General features: G+C 41.1%; 1 long non-coding RNA gene across 1 annotated transcript; it reads left to right on the forward strand.

The window, feature by feature from the left end:
* The first annotated feature begins 590 nt into the window (after nucleotides 1–590).
* Nucleotides 591–14775, forward strand: LOC109262257 (uncharacterized). Its single transcript, XR_002077687.2, has 3 exons — nucleotides 591–770; nucleotides 14077–14223; nucleotides 14551–14775. It is a non-coding gene; the product is annotated as an uncharacterized LOC109262257 (long non-coding RNA).
* Nucleotides 14776–15973: the final 1198 nt, after the last annotated feature.

Raw genomic sequence — 15973 nt, forward strand, 5'->3', positions numbered from 1 at the left:
GCAGGGACCCCAAAGTCATCTAGGTCTCCTCTTGGGGCTGTGGCTCCCTGGCGGGAGCAGCTCCATCTTGAACCTAGAAACTTACTTCAACACTTGTAATTTCATTCTCCACTCGTTCCTTTTCTGAGACTTTACTGTGTCCTGTTGGCAAGATGCCGTTTTCCTTCACCATAGTCATGTCACCACCACCTTTTTTTCAGCACTTTTTCCTGGTCAGGGGAACCGTCCAGCCGTTCCTGGTCAGACTGGCCAGGCCTGAGGCTTGGGTTTCTGACCCTAACCTTTGCGAGGCATTTTATTTCATCCTGAACTCATCTTCAGCAGGGGCGCTGGTTTCGTGCTAGACAGCAAGTAGTCAGGCGGCCTGGCTTTCCCGGCCTAGGAGGGTTTGCATCACAGCCTGCTGTGGCTCTAGCTTGTTCTACAAAAGAAGTTCTGTAATTAAGGGAGCTCCGCGTTAGCCTCTCCTGGTGGGACGCTGGTCAGGCAGGCCGCTGCCAGGCTGGGCTTCTGCTTCCAGGTAAGCGATCCTGTGTGCCCACCACATCTGCCGGAAGCGGAAGTGAGAGCGTGCTGTGGTCAAATGGTTGAGGCCAAATCTGTAAACAGGAGGAACGGGGATCCCCGGGGAAGGAATCCGGGCTGAATTTGAATCCCTCAGGAGTCAGAGGGACTTAGGAACAGAGCAGGTGGTAGAGAAGACAGTTGGAAGGGAGCAGGAAAAGAGTCTTGGATTTCAACCGTGAGTGCGCCCAGCTGGAAGCTCAAAGGTCTGTTTTATTGAGGGCCAGACAGGTGGTATGTGTGTTGTCCTAATTAGCATGGTTGGGCAGGGGCTTGGTTGCAAGTAATTAATCTTTAATTATCTATAAAAGGATGGTGGTGTGTGGGAAGAACACTAGCCTCAGAGTCAGGAACCCTGAGTTTCGCCCCTAATTAATTGAGTGACCTTGGATAAATAACTTTTACTGGCGTTAGATTCCTCATCTGGCAGTAAAAAAGCTGGATTAGATCAGTCCTCATTGTTCCCTTGGGGAACTTTTAAAAAATATTGATGCCTGGGTTTTGCACCCAGAGATACCGATTTTATTTCTTAAATTATTTATTCATTTATTTATTTATTTATTGAAAAAATTTTTAAATGTTTTAATTTATTTTTGAGAGTGCGAGCGTCAGCAGGGCAGGGACAGAGAGAGAGGGGAGTGGAAGATCTGAAGTGGGCTCTGCACTGAAAGCAGAAAGCCCGATGTGGGGCTTGAACTCACAAACTGTGAGATCATGACCTGAGCCAATGTCGGTTGCTCAACCAACTGAGCCACCCAGATGCCCCAAAGATTTTATTTTTTAAGGATTCTCTACACCCAACGTGGGCTTGAACTCACAACCCCTAGATGGAGAGTCTCATGCTCCACTGAGCCATCCAGACACCCTTGAGATGCTGATTTTAATTGGTCTATCGTGAAGCCCAGCAATCATATATTTTTTAAGCTCTCCAGGTAATTCCACTCTGTAGCCAGAGTGTCAAACTCTGAATCCTTTATTTATTTATTTATTTATTTATTTATTAAAAAAAATTTTTTTAATGCTTATTTATTCTTGAGACAGAGACAGAGTGTGAACAGGGGAGGGGCAGAGAGAGAGGGAGTCACAGAATCCGAAACAGGCTCCAGGCTCTGAGCTGTCAGCACAGAGCCCGACACAGGGCTCGAACCCATGAACTGTGAGATCATGACCTGAGCCGAAGTCGGACGCCCAACCGACTGAGCCACCCAGGTGCCCCAAACTCTAAATCCTTTAAATTTGAAAAATCTATGAGTCTGTGTTATAACTAGGGTGACCAACCATCTGATTTGCCCAGGACTGTCCCAGCTTTAAAACTGAAAGTCTCCTGTCCCAGAATATCCCTCAGGGTTGAGCCATGTTCCACATCATTCCCCCCCTGACATCAGTACAAAAAGGAAGTAGAAGGGTATGCTTGCAACTCTGTGTGTGTGTGTGTGTGTGTGTGTGTGTGTGTGTGTGTGTGTGTTTTGTGTGTGTCTTTACCAGGCCAGCTGGTAAGCTTTATGACTCTACCATTCACCTGCTACATAATTGCCATGTGTACAGTTAAGTACACATTTGGGTAAAACCTACCTTGCGTGGATTTCTAAAGATTATAGGTCAACCATTCTGGCCTATTTCCTGTTCTCCAACCCAATGCTTTAAGAAAGCATGCTTTTATTTTTTCTTTCTCACTCTAGTAAAACAAAATAAAATTAAGAGCAGAACAGTTTTTTTTTTTTTAAATATTTATTTTTGAGAGAGAGACAGAGAGACAGAGACAAAGAAATAGATTGGGCAGAGAGAGGGAGACACAGAATCCAAAGCAGGATCCAGGCTCTGAGCTGTCAGCCCAGAGCCCAGAGCCCAATGTGGGGCTTGAACTCACCAACCACCAGATCATGACCTGAGGCCAAAATCAGAAACTTAACTGACTGAGCCACCCAGGAGCCCCAAGAGCAGAACAGTTTTAAGAAAACATCCATTCATCCAACAGGTATCCATTCAACCTTTACCTACTGATACCTCTCTCTCTCCACTCTGTATCCAATCCCCCACAAAGTCATATTTTCTCTGTCTTCAAAACATATCTCTTCTGTCTCCATGTCAATTACCTTAGTGCAGTGGTTTTTAGACTTGAGGGGCATTTGAATAACCTGGTAGGATTGATAAAACTGTAATTCCAGAGCCCAGAGTTTCTGATTCAGGAGGTCTGAGGTGGGACCGAATGTACACATTTCCAACAAGGTCCCAGGTTACCCACCGCATTCCACAGCGATGCATGGAGATCAGCAGGGTGGGATGTTGGACTCCAGGAGAAAAATGTGACTCTTGGGCTATGGGCTTTTTTTTTTAATGTTTATTTTTATTATTTTTGAGAGACAGTGAGAGAGAGAGAGAGAGAGAGAGAGAGCATGAGCAGGGAAGGACCAGAGACACCGAATCTGAAGCAGGCTCCAGTCTCCGAGCTGTCAGCACAGAGCCCAATATGGGGCTTGAACTCACGAACCATGAGATTATGACCTGAGCTGAAGTTGGATGCTTAACCAACTGAGCCACACAGCAACCCCCCCCCCCCCATATATGGTCCCCCATGTATGTACCAAGCATACAGTTTGGTAGTGTTAAGTACATTGACATTGTTATGCAACCATCACCACCATCCATCCCCAGAACTCTTTTAATCTTGCAAAACTGAAATTCTATACCCATTAAACAATAACCCCCATTGTCCCCTCCTCCCAGCCCCTGGCAACCAAGCATTCTACTTTCTGTCTCTGAATCTGATTATTCTAGGGACTTTACATAGGTGGAAGCATACTCCTATATTTGTATTTGTCTTCATGACTAGCTTATTTCACTTAACACAGTGTTCTCAGGGCTCATCTATGTTGTAACATGTGTCAGAATTTCCTTTTTAAGGCTGTGTGATATTCCAGTGTGTGTGTGTGTGTGTGTGTGTGTGTGTGTGTGTGTGTGTGTCATTTTGTTTACCCATTCATCTATTGATGGCCACTTGAGTTGCTTCCACCTTTTGTGAATAATGTTGCTGTGAACATGGGTGTACAAATATCTCTTTGAATCTCAGCTTTCAATTATTTTGGGCATATACCCAGAAGTGGAAATCCTGGATCATATGGTAATTCTACTTTTTATTTTTTATTTTTTTGAAGAAACATCATGCTGTTTTCCATAGTTGTTGTGCCATTTTACATTCCCACTTGCAGTGCACAAAGGTTCTACTTTCTCTGCATCCTCACCATTTGTTATTTTCTGTTTGTTTGGGTCTTGATAGTAGCCATGCTGGGCTGTGGAGCTTCTAAACTTCATGATTATGAAAATTTATGAGATTGCAGTTTTTAAAACTCTTTAATGGGAACTTTATGGAGGAGAGAAGATGAATATTTCTTTGAAACAGAAATCTTCTGTGTTTTGATGATATTTCATCTACTCCCTTTACCTTCACTCTTCTTTCTTATTTTTTTTTTCTTTTATTCTCCTTCTGTCTCTATGCATTCCTCATTGGCTCTTATCCAATCCCCCATCTTATGGAACAGTCATCTTATCCACGTGGCAAGCTGTTTCCCTCTCAAAACTACAGGAATGTCTTTTTGAGCCAAAAGTCAGAATGAACTAAATTCTCAATCAGGTTTTTTTTTTTAAGTTTATTGATTTTTTATTTTGAGAGAGAGAGAGACAGAGAGCAATGGAGGGGCAGAGAGAAAAAGATAAGCATGGAACCTGAAACAGGGTTCAATCCCATGAACTGTGAGATCGTGACCCGAGTTGAAATCAAGAGTTGGACACTTAACTGAGGCACCCAGGTGCCCCTTGATCAGGTTTTAAACAGTAGAAGTTTGGGTGAGTTCTTGGGTGCTTCTTAAAACACACCCATCTTTTTCCAAATGACAGCAATTGTACTTTGGTTTATTAAAGGAGTAAAAAGGCATGATAATATGGGCACTCAAGGTGTTACTTTTTTTCCTTGCAGCTGTTGACAACAATTTATCATTTGATTCTAGTTCAGAGACACAGACATTAGAATTGCTTGCCCTTTGCATTGAGCAAGAAGAAAGTAAGACGTGCATGTCAGAAAAACAAAGATGGCAGCTCACAGAAGCAAAAACTGTGGTTGTTCTTCCTCCTCATGATTAATATATTTTTTATTTTTTGTGAGTTGTGGATTTTGGAAATATGCAGAGGACCCAACTGACCACTGAGAATGAGACTGAGAACATTGAGATGTTTGTCCCTACAGATCTAGAAGTAGAGCTTACAACATTGGAGGAAAGGGTCTGCCTGGAGGAGCCACATCAGTAGGCTTTCAAGAGATGAGGAGATCAGACCAGAGAGACCTCCTCCCACAATTCCCATATTTTTTGACCCCCAGGAGTGATATAACAAACATTCAAATAATTGGAATTTGAGGATCATGGAATGAATTCTCAATTTCCATATCCCATCTACTGACATAATTATACATATGTTTATATATATATTATATATACATAATAATATTAAATATATATTTATGCACTGCTGATTAAATACCAATATAGGTGTTAAAAAGATAATACTATCCATTGAATATAGGCTCTAGCAAGTTGCTCTAGACAAATATAACCATGATAGAACAATCAATCTTCCATGCTTAGAAGATTATCCTCTTAGACTAAACAGCCTCATAAGTGACACTCATGAAGGAGGAAAGACACCATGTCCCAGGGATACCAGCCAAATCACCTTGGAGATGAGTGGGGAATCATGTCACAGACAGGTCGTCCTTAAATGTGAACATTGTTTATGTCAGCACAGTCCCTCTCGGTCATGACAAAGGCATGTAGGTTTACAGAGAGTAAAGCAGGAAAATGTCTGGCTTATCCAGCAATGTGAAGACCCTATTTAAACATTGCTGCTATTCAGACTTCAGTATTCAGAATGAATCAAAAAGAATCTTTTGAAAACTGGTTTTGGGGTCATCATTTGTGTGTAATACACAAAAATGGTAAGATAGAGTCCTGTCTTTGATGAAGATTACAGTCTGTTATTGCCAGCACTTTCTTGTTACAATGGACAAAGCTCCAAATCACATTTGCTTAGAATAAAAAGCTGGAGGGGCACTTAATGGAGTCATTCTAGGGGAGTTTATACAGTCAAATGAGGATGTAAATGTACAGGCTCAGGAAGGCTGGGAACCAGGACTCTGAGCACCATGAAGACCAGAACTAGGGACTCAAAGTCACCAGGGATTCCTTCCTCTGGGTAGTGTTTTAGTATGCCCTGGTGTAGATGGGTTTCTCCACATGGCACCTGGTACATCCAGCAGCACATAAGCCTTTCACCTAGTCCCTGACCACAGAGGTAAGGGAGCTTTTCTCTCAACTTTGAAAATGTCAAAAAAGCTCTTTCCTCCCTTTTTCTATGTTGCCATAATGGGGCTCATGAATGGTGGATGCTCTCAAGAGCATTGACAGTGCTGAAGAAAGGCAAATGCCAGGTTGTTATTGGGCCATACTCCAAGGTCATCGTCAAGTTTCTAGCTGTGATGATGAAACATGGTTACATTGGCAAATTTGAAATCATTGATGATCGCAGGGCTAGGGAAGTCATTGGGGATGATCGCAGGGCTAGGGAATCTCACACACAGGTTAAACAGGTATGGAGTGGTGGCCCCAGATTTGATATATGGCTCAAAATCTAGCGAGGTGGCAGAGTGATCTGCTCCCATCCCACTGGTTTGGTTTCATTGTGCTAGTGGCCTTAGAAGGGATCATGGACCGTCGGGAGGTGAGACAAGAATGCACAGGAGGGAAAATCCTGGGATTCTTTTTTCTAGGGATGTGGTACGTATGTGAAAATAAAATGCCTCAATGGAAAAAAAAATAAAAGGTGGGAATGCAAGTTGGTGCAGCCACTCTGGAAAACAATATGGAGGTTCCTCAGAAAACTAAAAATAGAACTACCCTACGACCCAGCAATTGCACTACTAGGCGTTTATCCACGGGATACAGGTGTGTTGTTTCAAAGGGACACATGCACCCCAATGTTTATAGCAGCACTATCAACAATAGCCAAAGTATGGAAAGAGTCCAAATGTCTATCGATGGATGAATGGATAAAGAAGATGTGGTGTGTGTGTGTATATATACACACACACACACACACACACACACACACACACACACACATATACATACAATGGAGTATTACTTGGCAATCAAAAAGAATGAAATCTTGTCATTTGCAACCACGTGGATGGAACTGGTTGGTATTATGCTAAGTGAAATTAGTCAGAGAAAGACAAAAATCATATGACTTCATTCATATGAAGTCTTTAAGAGACAAAACAGGTGAATATAAGGGAAAGGAAACAAAAATAATATAAAAACAGTGAGGGGGACAAAACATAAGAGACTCTTAAATATGGAGAACAAACTGAGGGTTACTGGAAGGGTGGTAGGAGGGGGGATGGGCTAAATGGGTAAGGGGCACTAAGGAATCTACTCCTGAAATCATTGTTGCCCTATATGCTAACTAATTTGGATGTAAATTTAAAAAAAAAATTTTTTTTAAAGAGACAAAAGAAATCCAATCAATAAAAAATTCATGCAATGACTAAAAAAAAAAATCTCAAAAAAGAATTTTGGTCACTGGTCACTGTGGCCAGAGATGAAGTATTCTGATGGACTCAACGTGGATTCTGTGTTCCCTCTGTAGCTAAGGAACTTAGGTAGGATCCTTTGTGAGAAGAGAAAGGATATGGTGTCAGACAAAATCAAGTCACCACGCAGGCAGTGTGGCAAGATGAGACTCACAGACAAAAAGCAGTAGTGAAAGTATGTCATAATGGGCCAAAGAAGTGTGCAATCAATACAGGACTAGGGACCATCTTCCAGCCCGCATGTGCCTTGCTCACTGCTACCACACCCCACTATGGTTCTTTGGCTGTGCAGGCACTGCAGAAACACCGGGTAGTCTTTGAGATCCAAGAATTGAATCACAGAAAACATTTAACTAAGGAACTTCCAGGTTCCTCTTTCTTTCTATAAAACAGTAACCACAAAGGAGATGTTACAACTCTTTGATTTGATTCAGAAGGTTTTGTTAAACATACTCCTTGATCTCACCAACTCTGCAATCCTTTGTGAGTTCTCTGTGGCCTGCCTCCAGGCAGAAGATGTCCTGGACACCAAAATATTAGCATAAAATTTGCATTTTGTTACCTTCCTTTCTTATATCTGATAGCTTCTACACACACTGCACCCAGCGGTTATCATAGAGTCATGGAGTTAATATATTACTGTTCCCTTCTCAGCTGCTTATCAGTAGGGGAGTGTTGGAGGTTGTATGGGGTAGAGACAAGTGGGAGCTGGGTCCTTGGGTTTTGAGTACTGACTGTCATATCTGATTAGTTTAATTCAGTGGTTCTTAACCAGGGGACATTCTGTCTTCCATTGGACACTTGGCAGTGTTTGAAGACATTTTGGTTGTCACACTGGGAAGAGGGGTGCTCCTGACATTCAATGGGTGGAGGTCAGGGATGCTACTAAATACCCTACTGAACACAGGAGAGCCCTGCAACAAAGAATTCTCCTGCTCCAAATGTCCATGTGCTGCGGTTAAGTTCTGGGTCTAATCCAACATACAGTAGGAGTCCAGTTCTCTGGAGAGTTAAGGATGGGTGTAGGAGAAAGTGAAAAGAATGTATTAGATGTTCTAAAAAGTGGCAACGAGAAGGCACCCATGGATCTTCTTTCTTCCTCAGCCTGTAGCCTAAGGACATCAGCAGCATTTAAGTGGAAACAGAAGGGTGTCTTCATAAACACTCCTGTTCTACCAAACTCTAGAGACACAGCAGTAGCCTTGGGCCAAACAATTCCTTTCTACAGCCCCAGGTGAGCCTCACCAATCTAGAAAGAAATCCCAGTTATTCCACACCCCTTCTCTGGGTGGAGGGGCCTTGACTTGCCCTTGTCCCAGGCTGGCAGGGCTGGCTTTTAATGAGAAAGTTACTTTTCTCTGGTGGAAGTGCTTAACAGTTTGATTTTTACATTAAGCCTTTGGTGAGAAATCCCAGTATTCACATATTTTGTGTATTTTAAACTAACTTGACTCTAATTGTTAATGTTGCCAATTCCCATGGAAAGAAAATGTAAGATTATATGCCAGCTCTTATCACTGGAAATTTCACCATGGGACACAAATCATGAGAACAGGATGTATTTCAACAAGGAAGAACACTGAGAAAAATACCAGTTAGATATAATTATATTTCATCAAAGACACAATAGAATTGAAGGGGAAGAGATGAAGGAGGCTTGTTATAATCATGTAGCCTTGAGGAGGACTTACCACAAAGAAAACATGCATTTAGGAATGATAATTAAACTGTTGTACCGAGGATATAAGGTTCCATCCATCCATCCATTTAATTTATTCTGATCTTCTGCTCTGTTCAGTAAAAGGCACAGTACTAAAGGCTCAAAGGACAAGACAATGGAGAGGGTAACGATCCCCCACCCTCAAGGAATTTACAATGGCCTCTAAAGCAAGCTCTGTGCTTGCAATGAGGACTTCTACTGTCCTGTATGGGAGTTCCAACCTCACTTTATCATGTTCCTGATTCATAAATTGAGCCAGGTTTCACTCACTCATATGGTGATTGGAGAAAATGGGAAATCAAAGGCTGAGAAATTCCATTTTGACTGGAATGTAAACTGTGCATCTATTTTGTGCTCCAGGGAGCACCAATTACATAGCATACACTTGGATCTGTGACTCCTGGTAGTGTGCAAGAACATGGTTTTTCTTGTACCGGATATTTGAGGACCAAGGGATTTTAGAGAAGTCTGCTATCTTTGGGGATATGGGAGGGGAGTTTCTCTAAGATTTATTATTTTTTTATTAAAATATAACCTACATCAAGGAAAGGATATAAATGTTAAATATACAACTCAGTGAAATTTTGCATAGCTATACACTCAGATAACCACCACCCAGATGTAGATATAGACATCTCCAACCTCCCTCTACCCCCAAAGTTTTCACTTCCCAGAGCCACTTTCCAGACTATACTCCCTCTCAGAACGATTATTCCAATTTTATCATCATAAGTTCATTTTACTAGTCTTGAACTTCATATATACAGACTATATAATGAACTATGAACTATGTAATATGTACTCTTGTTATGTTGTCTGCTCCTTTGCCCCTATGCTCACATCTGTAAGTCCTCCATATTGATGCATTCAGCAGTAGTCCGATCTCTTTATTGCTGTGTAACGTTCTATTGAAGGAAAACCCTCCCAATTGATTTGTGCGTTCTCTTGCTGATGGACATTTGGGTTGTTTGCACTTTGGAGTTCTGGCTAAAGCTGCTATGAACATTCTTATACATGTCTTTTGGTGGATAAGTGTGCTTATTACTCTTTCTATACATCTAAGAGTGGAATCTGATAGTATTTTTAGATTCTAAAAATGTTCCTTGATAAAACACACTAATTTTTAATCTGAATGTGTGTACAGATATTTATTAAAGGGAGATCTATCCACAGCCCACAGAAAATGGATTTTTAATTGTGACTGGCCCCAGTCTGGAGACTTGTTTTAAAATCATACAAGGGGGGCGCCTGGGTGGCTCAGTCGGTTAAGCGGCCGACTTCGGCTCAGGTCATGATCTCACAGTCCGTGAGTTCGAGCCCCGCATCGGGCTCTGTGCTGACAGCTCAGAGCCTGGAGCCTGTTTCGGATTCTGTCTCCCTCTCTCTGCCCCTACCCCATTCATGCTCTGTCTCTCTCTGTCTCAAAAATAAATAAACGTTAAAAAAAATTTTTTTTAAATCATATAAGGAACAACATCAACATTTATGCTGCTTAGTGAACATGATAGGAGTTTGGTGTACTTTGTTCGTTAAAGTTGGTTAGAAGAACACATGTATGTGTATACATGGAGTTGCCCTGGAAAGAATGTGTTTCTTTTGAAAATTACATCTGGGTGCCAGTGGGACAACATGTTGAAGAGCCTTGAGGTCCTGCTGATCTATTATCCTGGAAAATATTTGTGAAACTTTGTGAAGGCAGAAACTATAGGTCTTGGTGGCCAATCGGTTGGGGAGTGTGAGGAGAGGCACACAGATCAGCCTGAGGTGTCCATCCAGATGTGAATGATTATGCTGGTGAGAGAACCAAGAAGGGACACCATTTCAACTCAGGGCATGATCCCAGGGTCATGGGATTGAGCCTTGTGTCAGGTTCCTCACAGAGCATGAAGCCTGCTTAAGATTCTCTCTCTCTGCCCTTCCCTCCTCCCTAAAGTTAAAAAAAAAAAAAGAGAGAAATAAGAAAGTCAAGAGAAAGAAGGGCAGCATCACCCTCCTGAGCAGCATATGTATCACAAGCCTGTGCTGATATGTAAACAAAACATATCTTCGTTATTTCTCCATAACCAATTTGAATTTTCACTTGAGACATTGCCTTCTGGGTAACAGGAAAGTATGCCTGCGCTTTAAGATTGCCAAAGAATAGCATGTCAGTCCCTTGTGGATGATTTGATTTCTTGAGCAAATGCTCCGTTTCCACCTTCCACTCCCTACTGCCTTGTCTCCAAGAGGCATCTAAGATACAGGATGATGGAATTGGCTGGATTGTCAGAGGTCATGATGATCTCATGGAAGTAAAGTTGATTATAAATTGTATCATCATATAAATTATAGAAAGAATGGTTTGTTTACTTAAAAGAACAAAAAATGCAAGGATAGCCAGGAAGCCCCTGAAAAAGAACAATGGGGGTGGGGAAAACAGGAAAATGCTATAAAATCCCCATAAATAAATCAGTGTGGTATTGGGAAATAAATAGACACACAGACCAAGGAACAGACTAGAAAATCTAGAGAAAGATCCAATTGCATATGGAAACTTAGCATCTAATAAAGGAACATTTCAAATCAGTGGGGGAAAGACAGGCATTTTAATAGGTGGTTTTAGGATAAGGATAGCCATGTGGAAAAAGATAAAATAAGATTCATTCTTCACATGGTACATATGAATTCCAAGTGGATCAGAGACTTCAGTGTGAAAAATTGAACTCTACCACTGCTAGAAGAAAACATAGGCGAATTCTTGTGTAATGTGTGCAGACTTCCCTAAGGCTTTAAGTCCAGAAGCAATGAGAAAAGAGATTAACAAATGTGACTACCAAAAAAAAAAAAAGTTTGCATGGCAAAAAATACCATAAGCAAAGTATAACAGCCTGGGGAAAAATTACAGACAAAAGAATTTTTTCTTAATATATAAATAGTTTCTAAATTAAAGAAGAAAAAGACCACAAATCTATAGAAACACAGACTAGAGAAATGAATAGACAAGTCACAGAAAATGAAATCCAAATGGCCTTTAATCGTCTTCTCAACCTCGCCTGCGATTAAAACTCATCGGGATACCACGTCTCTCACACAGCAGATTGACAAAAGCCAAAATGTCTGACAACATATTTTTTTATTAAAAAAATTTTTTAACCTTTATTCATTTTTGAGAGACAGAGTGTGTGAGTGGGGGAGAGGCAGAGAGAGGGAGACACAGAGTCGGAAGCAGGCTTCAGGCTCTGAGCTGTCAGCACAGAGCCTGTTGTGGGGCTAGAACCAATGAACAGCGAGATCATGACCTGAGTCAAAGTCCAACGCTTAACTGACTGAGCTACCCAGGCACCCCTCTGACAATATATCCTATTGGCCAAGCTGTGGGAAAATGGGAATTCTTATACACTGCTAGTGGGAGTGCAAAATGGCATAATTCCTATGGAGGGAAATTTGGCAATATCTAGCATAATTACATATGCATTTATGCACTGACCTGAATTTCCCACTTTTAGGTGTCTATCCCAAAGACAGTGTAGCAAAAATAGGAAAAGATACATGCACAAGGGAGGCTGCTCTTGCACCACCGATTAACAAGAGATTGGCAACAAACCAACTGTCCATCAATAGGGGTCTGGTTGAATTACTCACATTTTCAAAATGGAGAGGTATTTCACGGAAAGTGAAAGGAACAGTAAATATTTCCATACACTAGTACTGCATTGTTATTTTTGGATTATATTGATCAGTGGAAAGTATAAGTGAAGAACTGTTAATATACCATTTCGGTGATAAAGGGGAGGAATATGAATATATATACATGCATACACATATATAGGTATATATAAACTTTTATTATTAAAAATGGAAAAATAAACCATAGAGAAGGGGGAGAAATGTTACCCATAGGGAAAAAAAGGGTAGCATAGGGTTGAGAAAATAGGTATAGAAGGGAGACTTCTCAGACTGTACCTTGTCTGGTAGATTTGATTTTGAAACAAGTTAACTATTTTGTACAATTATAAAAAAGTTAAATTTACAAAGGAAAAAAATTCCTAAAAATTGAAAGCAGCTAAACAAATGGATCTAACAGTGTGTTGAGTTGGCCCCATAATGCACAGAAGTCAGGTATTTCAAGGGGCTTTAATTCAGAGTAATTTGACTGTGCATCCATAGTGAGACAGAGAGAAGTACCCCCCCCCCAACCAAAACCACAAAAAACACAAACGCAACCTGTTTTCAGTAATCATATTGTTGACAATGGTGTTGGTATTATTTTGAGATTGTTATATGTGGATTACAAGATGAAGCAAACCAGTAATTATAGTGGTATCATTGGGGGGAGGGGAGGAAAGAGATACAGATGTAAGAATACAAAACAATGTTAAGTAAAAAAAAAAATGTGCTGCTGAATATTTTTTAATTTTTTTTTTAAGTTTACTTATTCATTTTGAGAGAGAGGGAGAGTGAGTGAAGGAGGAGCAGAGAGAGGGGGAGACAGAGAGTCCCAAGCAGTCTCCATGCTGTCAGTGCAGAGCCCAATGTGGGGCTCAAACTCATGAACCATGAGATCATGACCTGAGCTAGAGTCAGACACTTAACCAAATAAGCCACCCAGGCTCCCCAGTGCGCTCCTGAATTTAATTTTACAGTATAAATATGAATTCGTTGTATGTTTTATCTTTTTAGAATCTATTTCTTTTTTTTTAAGTTTATGTATTTTGAGAGAGTGAGAGTGGGGGAGGGGCAGAGAGAGAGGGAGAAGGAGAGAATCCCAAGCAGGTTCTGCACTGTCATCACAAAGCCTGATGTGAGGCTTGAACTCACAAAACCTTGAGATCATGACCTGAGCCAAAGTCAGTCACTTAACCGACAGGGCCACCCAGGCATCCCTTTGTAGAATCTATTTCTTAATTCTGTCCACTGAAAAGATCTAGAAACAATGATCATTCCATGAAAAGCAGGTACACCTTGCACCCATATTGTGACATTGGAATAAAATGTCCTGCTAAAAGGAACCAGGAGAGAGTTCATTTATCCAGCCTTTCCTAATCAAGTTGTACCTAATGATAAGCAAATAATTGATGAGGGGACATTTTTCTTTAAAGAAGTAATGTAGCTAATAAATGAAGAAGGAGTACAAGAATGTCATAATTTTGCAACACCTAATTAATTGCTCTAGGTGGTGATCACCAACACCTGCTCACATCACTAGCAGAGTATGCCTCTTTGCCAGAAAGTCCAGTCTGAATCTGAATAAGCCCCAAATTTAACCACAAGCTTGGAGGAATACAGAAGACCCAGGAGCATGTTAAATCACCCCTTCAAGGTATGACCAGTAAAACCAGAGACTTTAGGTTTCTTCAACAAATAAACTACAAGGGGAAAAAATGTGAGGAGAGGGAACCAATAGATTTTTTTTTTAAATGGGAAACTTATGAACAAATTGCAATATGTGGATCTTAATTGGATCATCAGCCAAACTGTAAAACAATTAAGGGCAATCAGGACAATTTGAATACTGGTTGGATATTTAATGATTTGGGGGGCTGTAGGTGGGATATAGTTGAAACATGATTGATCTTGGGTTGATAACTGTTGATACTGAGTGATGAGTACACAAAGAATCATTATACTCTTCTGCTTACTTTTGCAGATGTTTGGAATTTTCCATAATAAACAATTGTTTTTGAAAGCCCACTCTGGACGGGGAAAATGGAATATTATCTTCCTCTTTACATTCCTGCTACAACAATCCTAACCTCCCCGGAGGCAAACGGATGCTCAGAAACTGCACACAGGATTGTAATAGAGAAAAGCAACTGACATATTTCCAAAAATATTATCCCCATTTCAGAAAATTTATTTTTGGTGGAAAATGCCAAGTTCCATCTTATGTGGTTGACATTGAGATTCCCAGTCCCAGCAGGAGTTGAAAATGCAAGACTCCTGCCTGGGAGACATATCAGGGCTGACACTGTGGCTGACATCACCAGTAGAAAAAGTCTGGGCAGAAAAGGAAAAGACCAGGACTTGGGTAGAGTTTTTCTTCCTTCCTTCCTTCCTTCCTTCCTTCCTTCCTTCCTTCCTTCCTTCCTTCCTTCCCTCCTTCATTGAAAAATATATGAGATAAGTACGTATGAGGTATTGGAACCTGGGGGTGGAAAGTGAGGTTTATTGAAGAAGAAAGGCACTTCAACAAAGATGTGAAAGCATTAAGTTCTGTAATCAAGGTACACAAAAGATGTAGTGGATACACAGAAGACCTTTTCAGTTTGTCTGAAGGACAAATGGTCATGTTTCAGAAACCAGAGCAAAAAGTGAAGCTGAGACCAGTAGCCATGTCTTAGTTCTGGATAATTAAGATGTTTTTCTTCCTGGTGAAAGGAACGTTCTTTTTCTGCTAACTTCCTTCCTTGCTGCCTCCTGCTTTTGAATACAGTATGAGAGGATTATATTCGGAGCAACTGCAGCTATCTTGTGACTAGTAGCAAACAAGCATGAGAACAAAATATCAATATATTGAAGAGGCTTGAAAGTGCCTGGGTCCTTGATGACATTGCTGAACTGGTAAGCAAACCCTAAACAGTCTACCTCTGGACTTGTTGAGTAGATAATAAATGTTATTATAGTGAAGACACTGTTCAATTGAATACTCTATGACTTGAAATGATGTGAACTCCCAACCAATGCAGTGTCTCTTCCCTACCAAACCATGAATTACTTGGAGAAGCAGTGCAGCATAATGGTTCCAATGAGCCTGTGGTGATGTTTATGAGACTACTAATGACACCAATGAAAGATTGGTGTGGGCAGAGGTCAGACTCTAAAGGAGTGAGTGGGTGGTAAATGTTACCTTGTAGGATGCCCTCCACACGCTGAGGAAGAGTATAAAAAGAGGTCAGGGTCAAAGCCAAAGATGGGTGGAGTGAGAAGGTAGGGGGTAAATGAATGTCCTTGCCCTCTGGGTGTTCCCTCTCTGGGCTCCTTTTGCCAGGTCCCTTCTCCCACCACACAGATGATGTCTCAGACTGGGCTGCCTCCTGCCTTTATAGCAGCTACAGACACTTTCCTGTCAC

Source organism: Panthera pardus, unplaced genomic scaffold (genome assembly GCF_024362965.1).
Source record: "Panthera pardus isolate Hobbes unplaced genomic scaffold, ASM2436296v1 HiC_scaffold_13, whole genome shotgun sequence".
Lineage (NCBI taxonomy): Eukaryota > Metazoa > Chordata > Mammalia > Carnivora > Felidae > Panthera > Panthera pardus.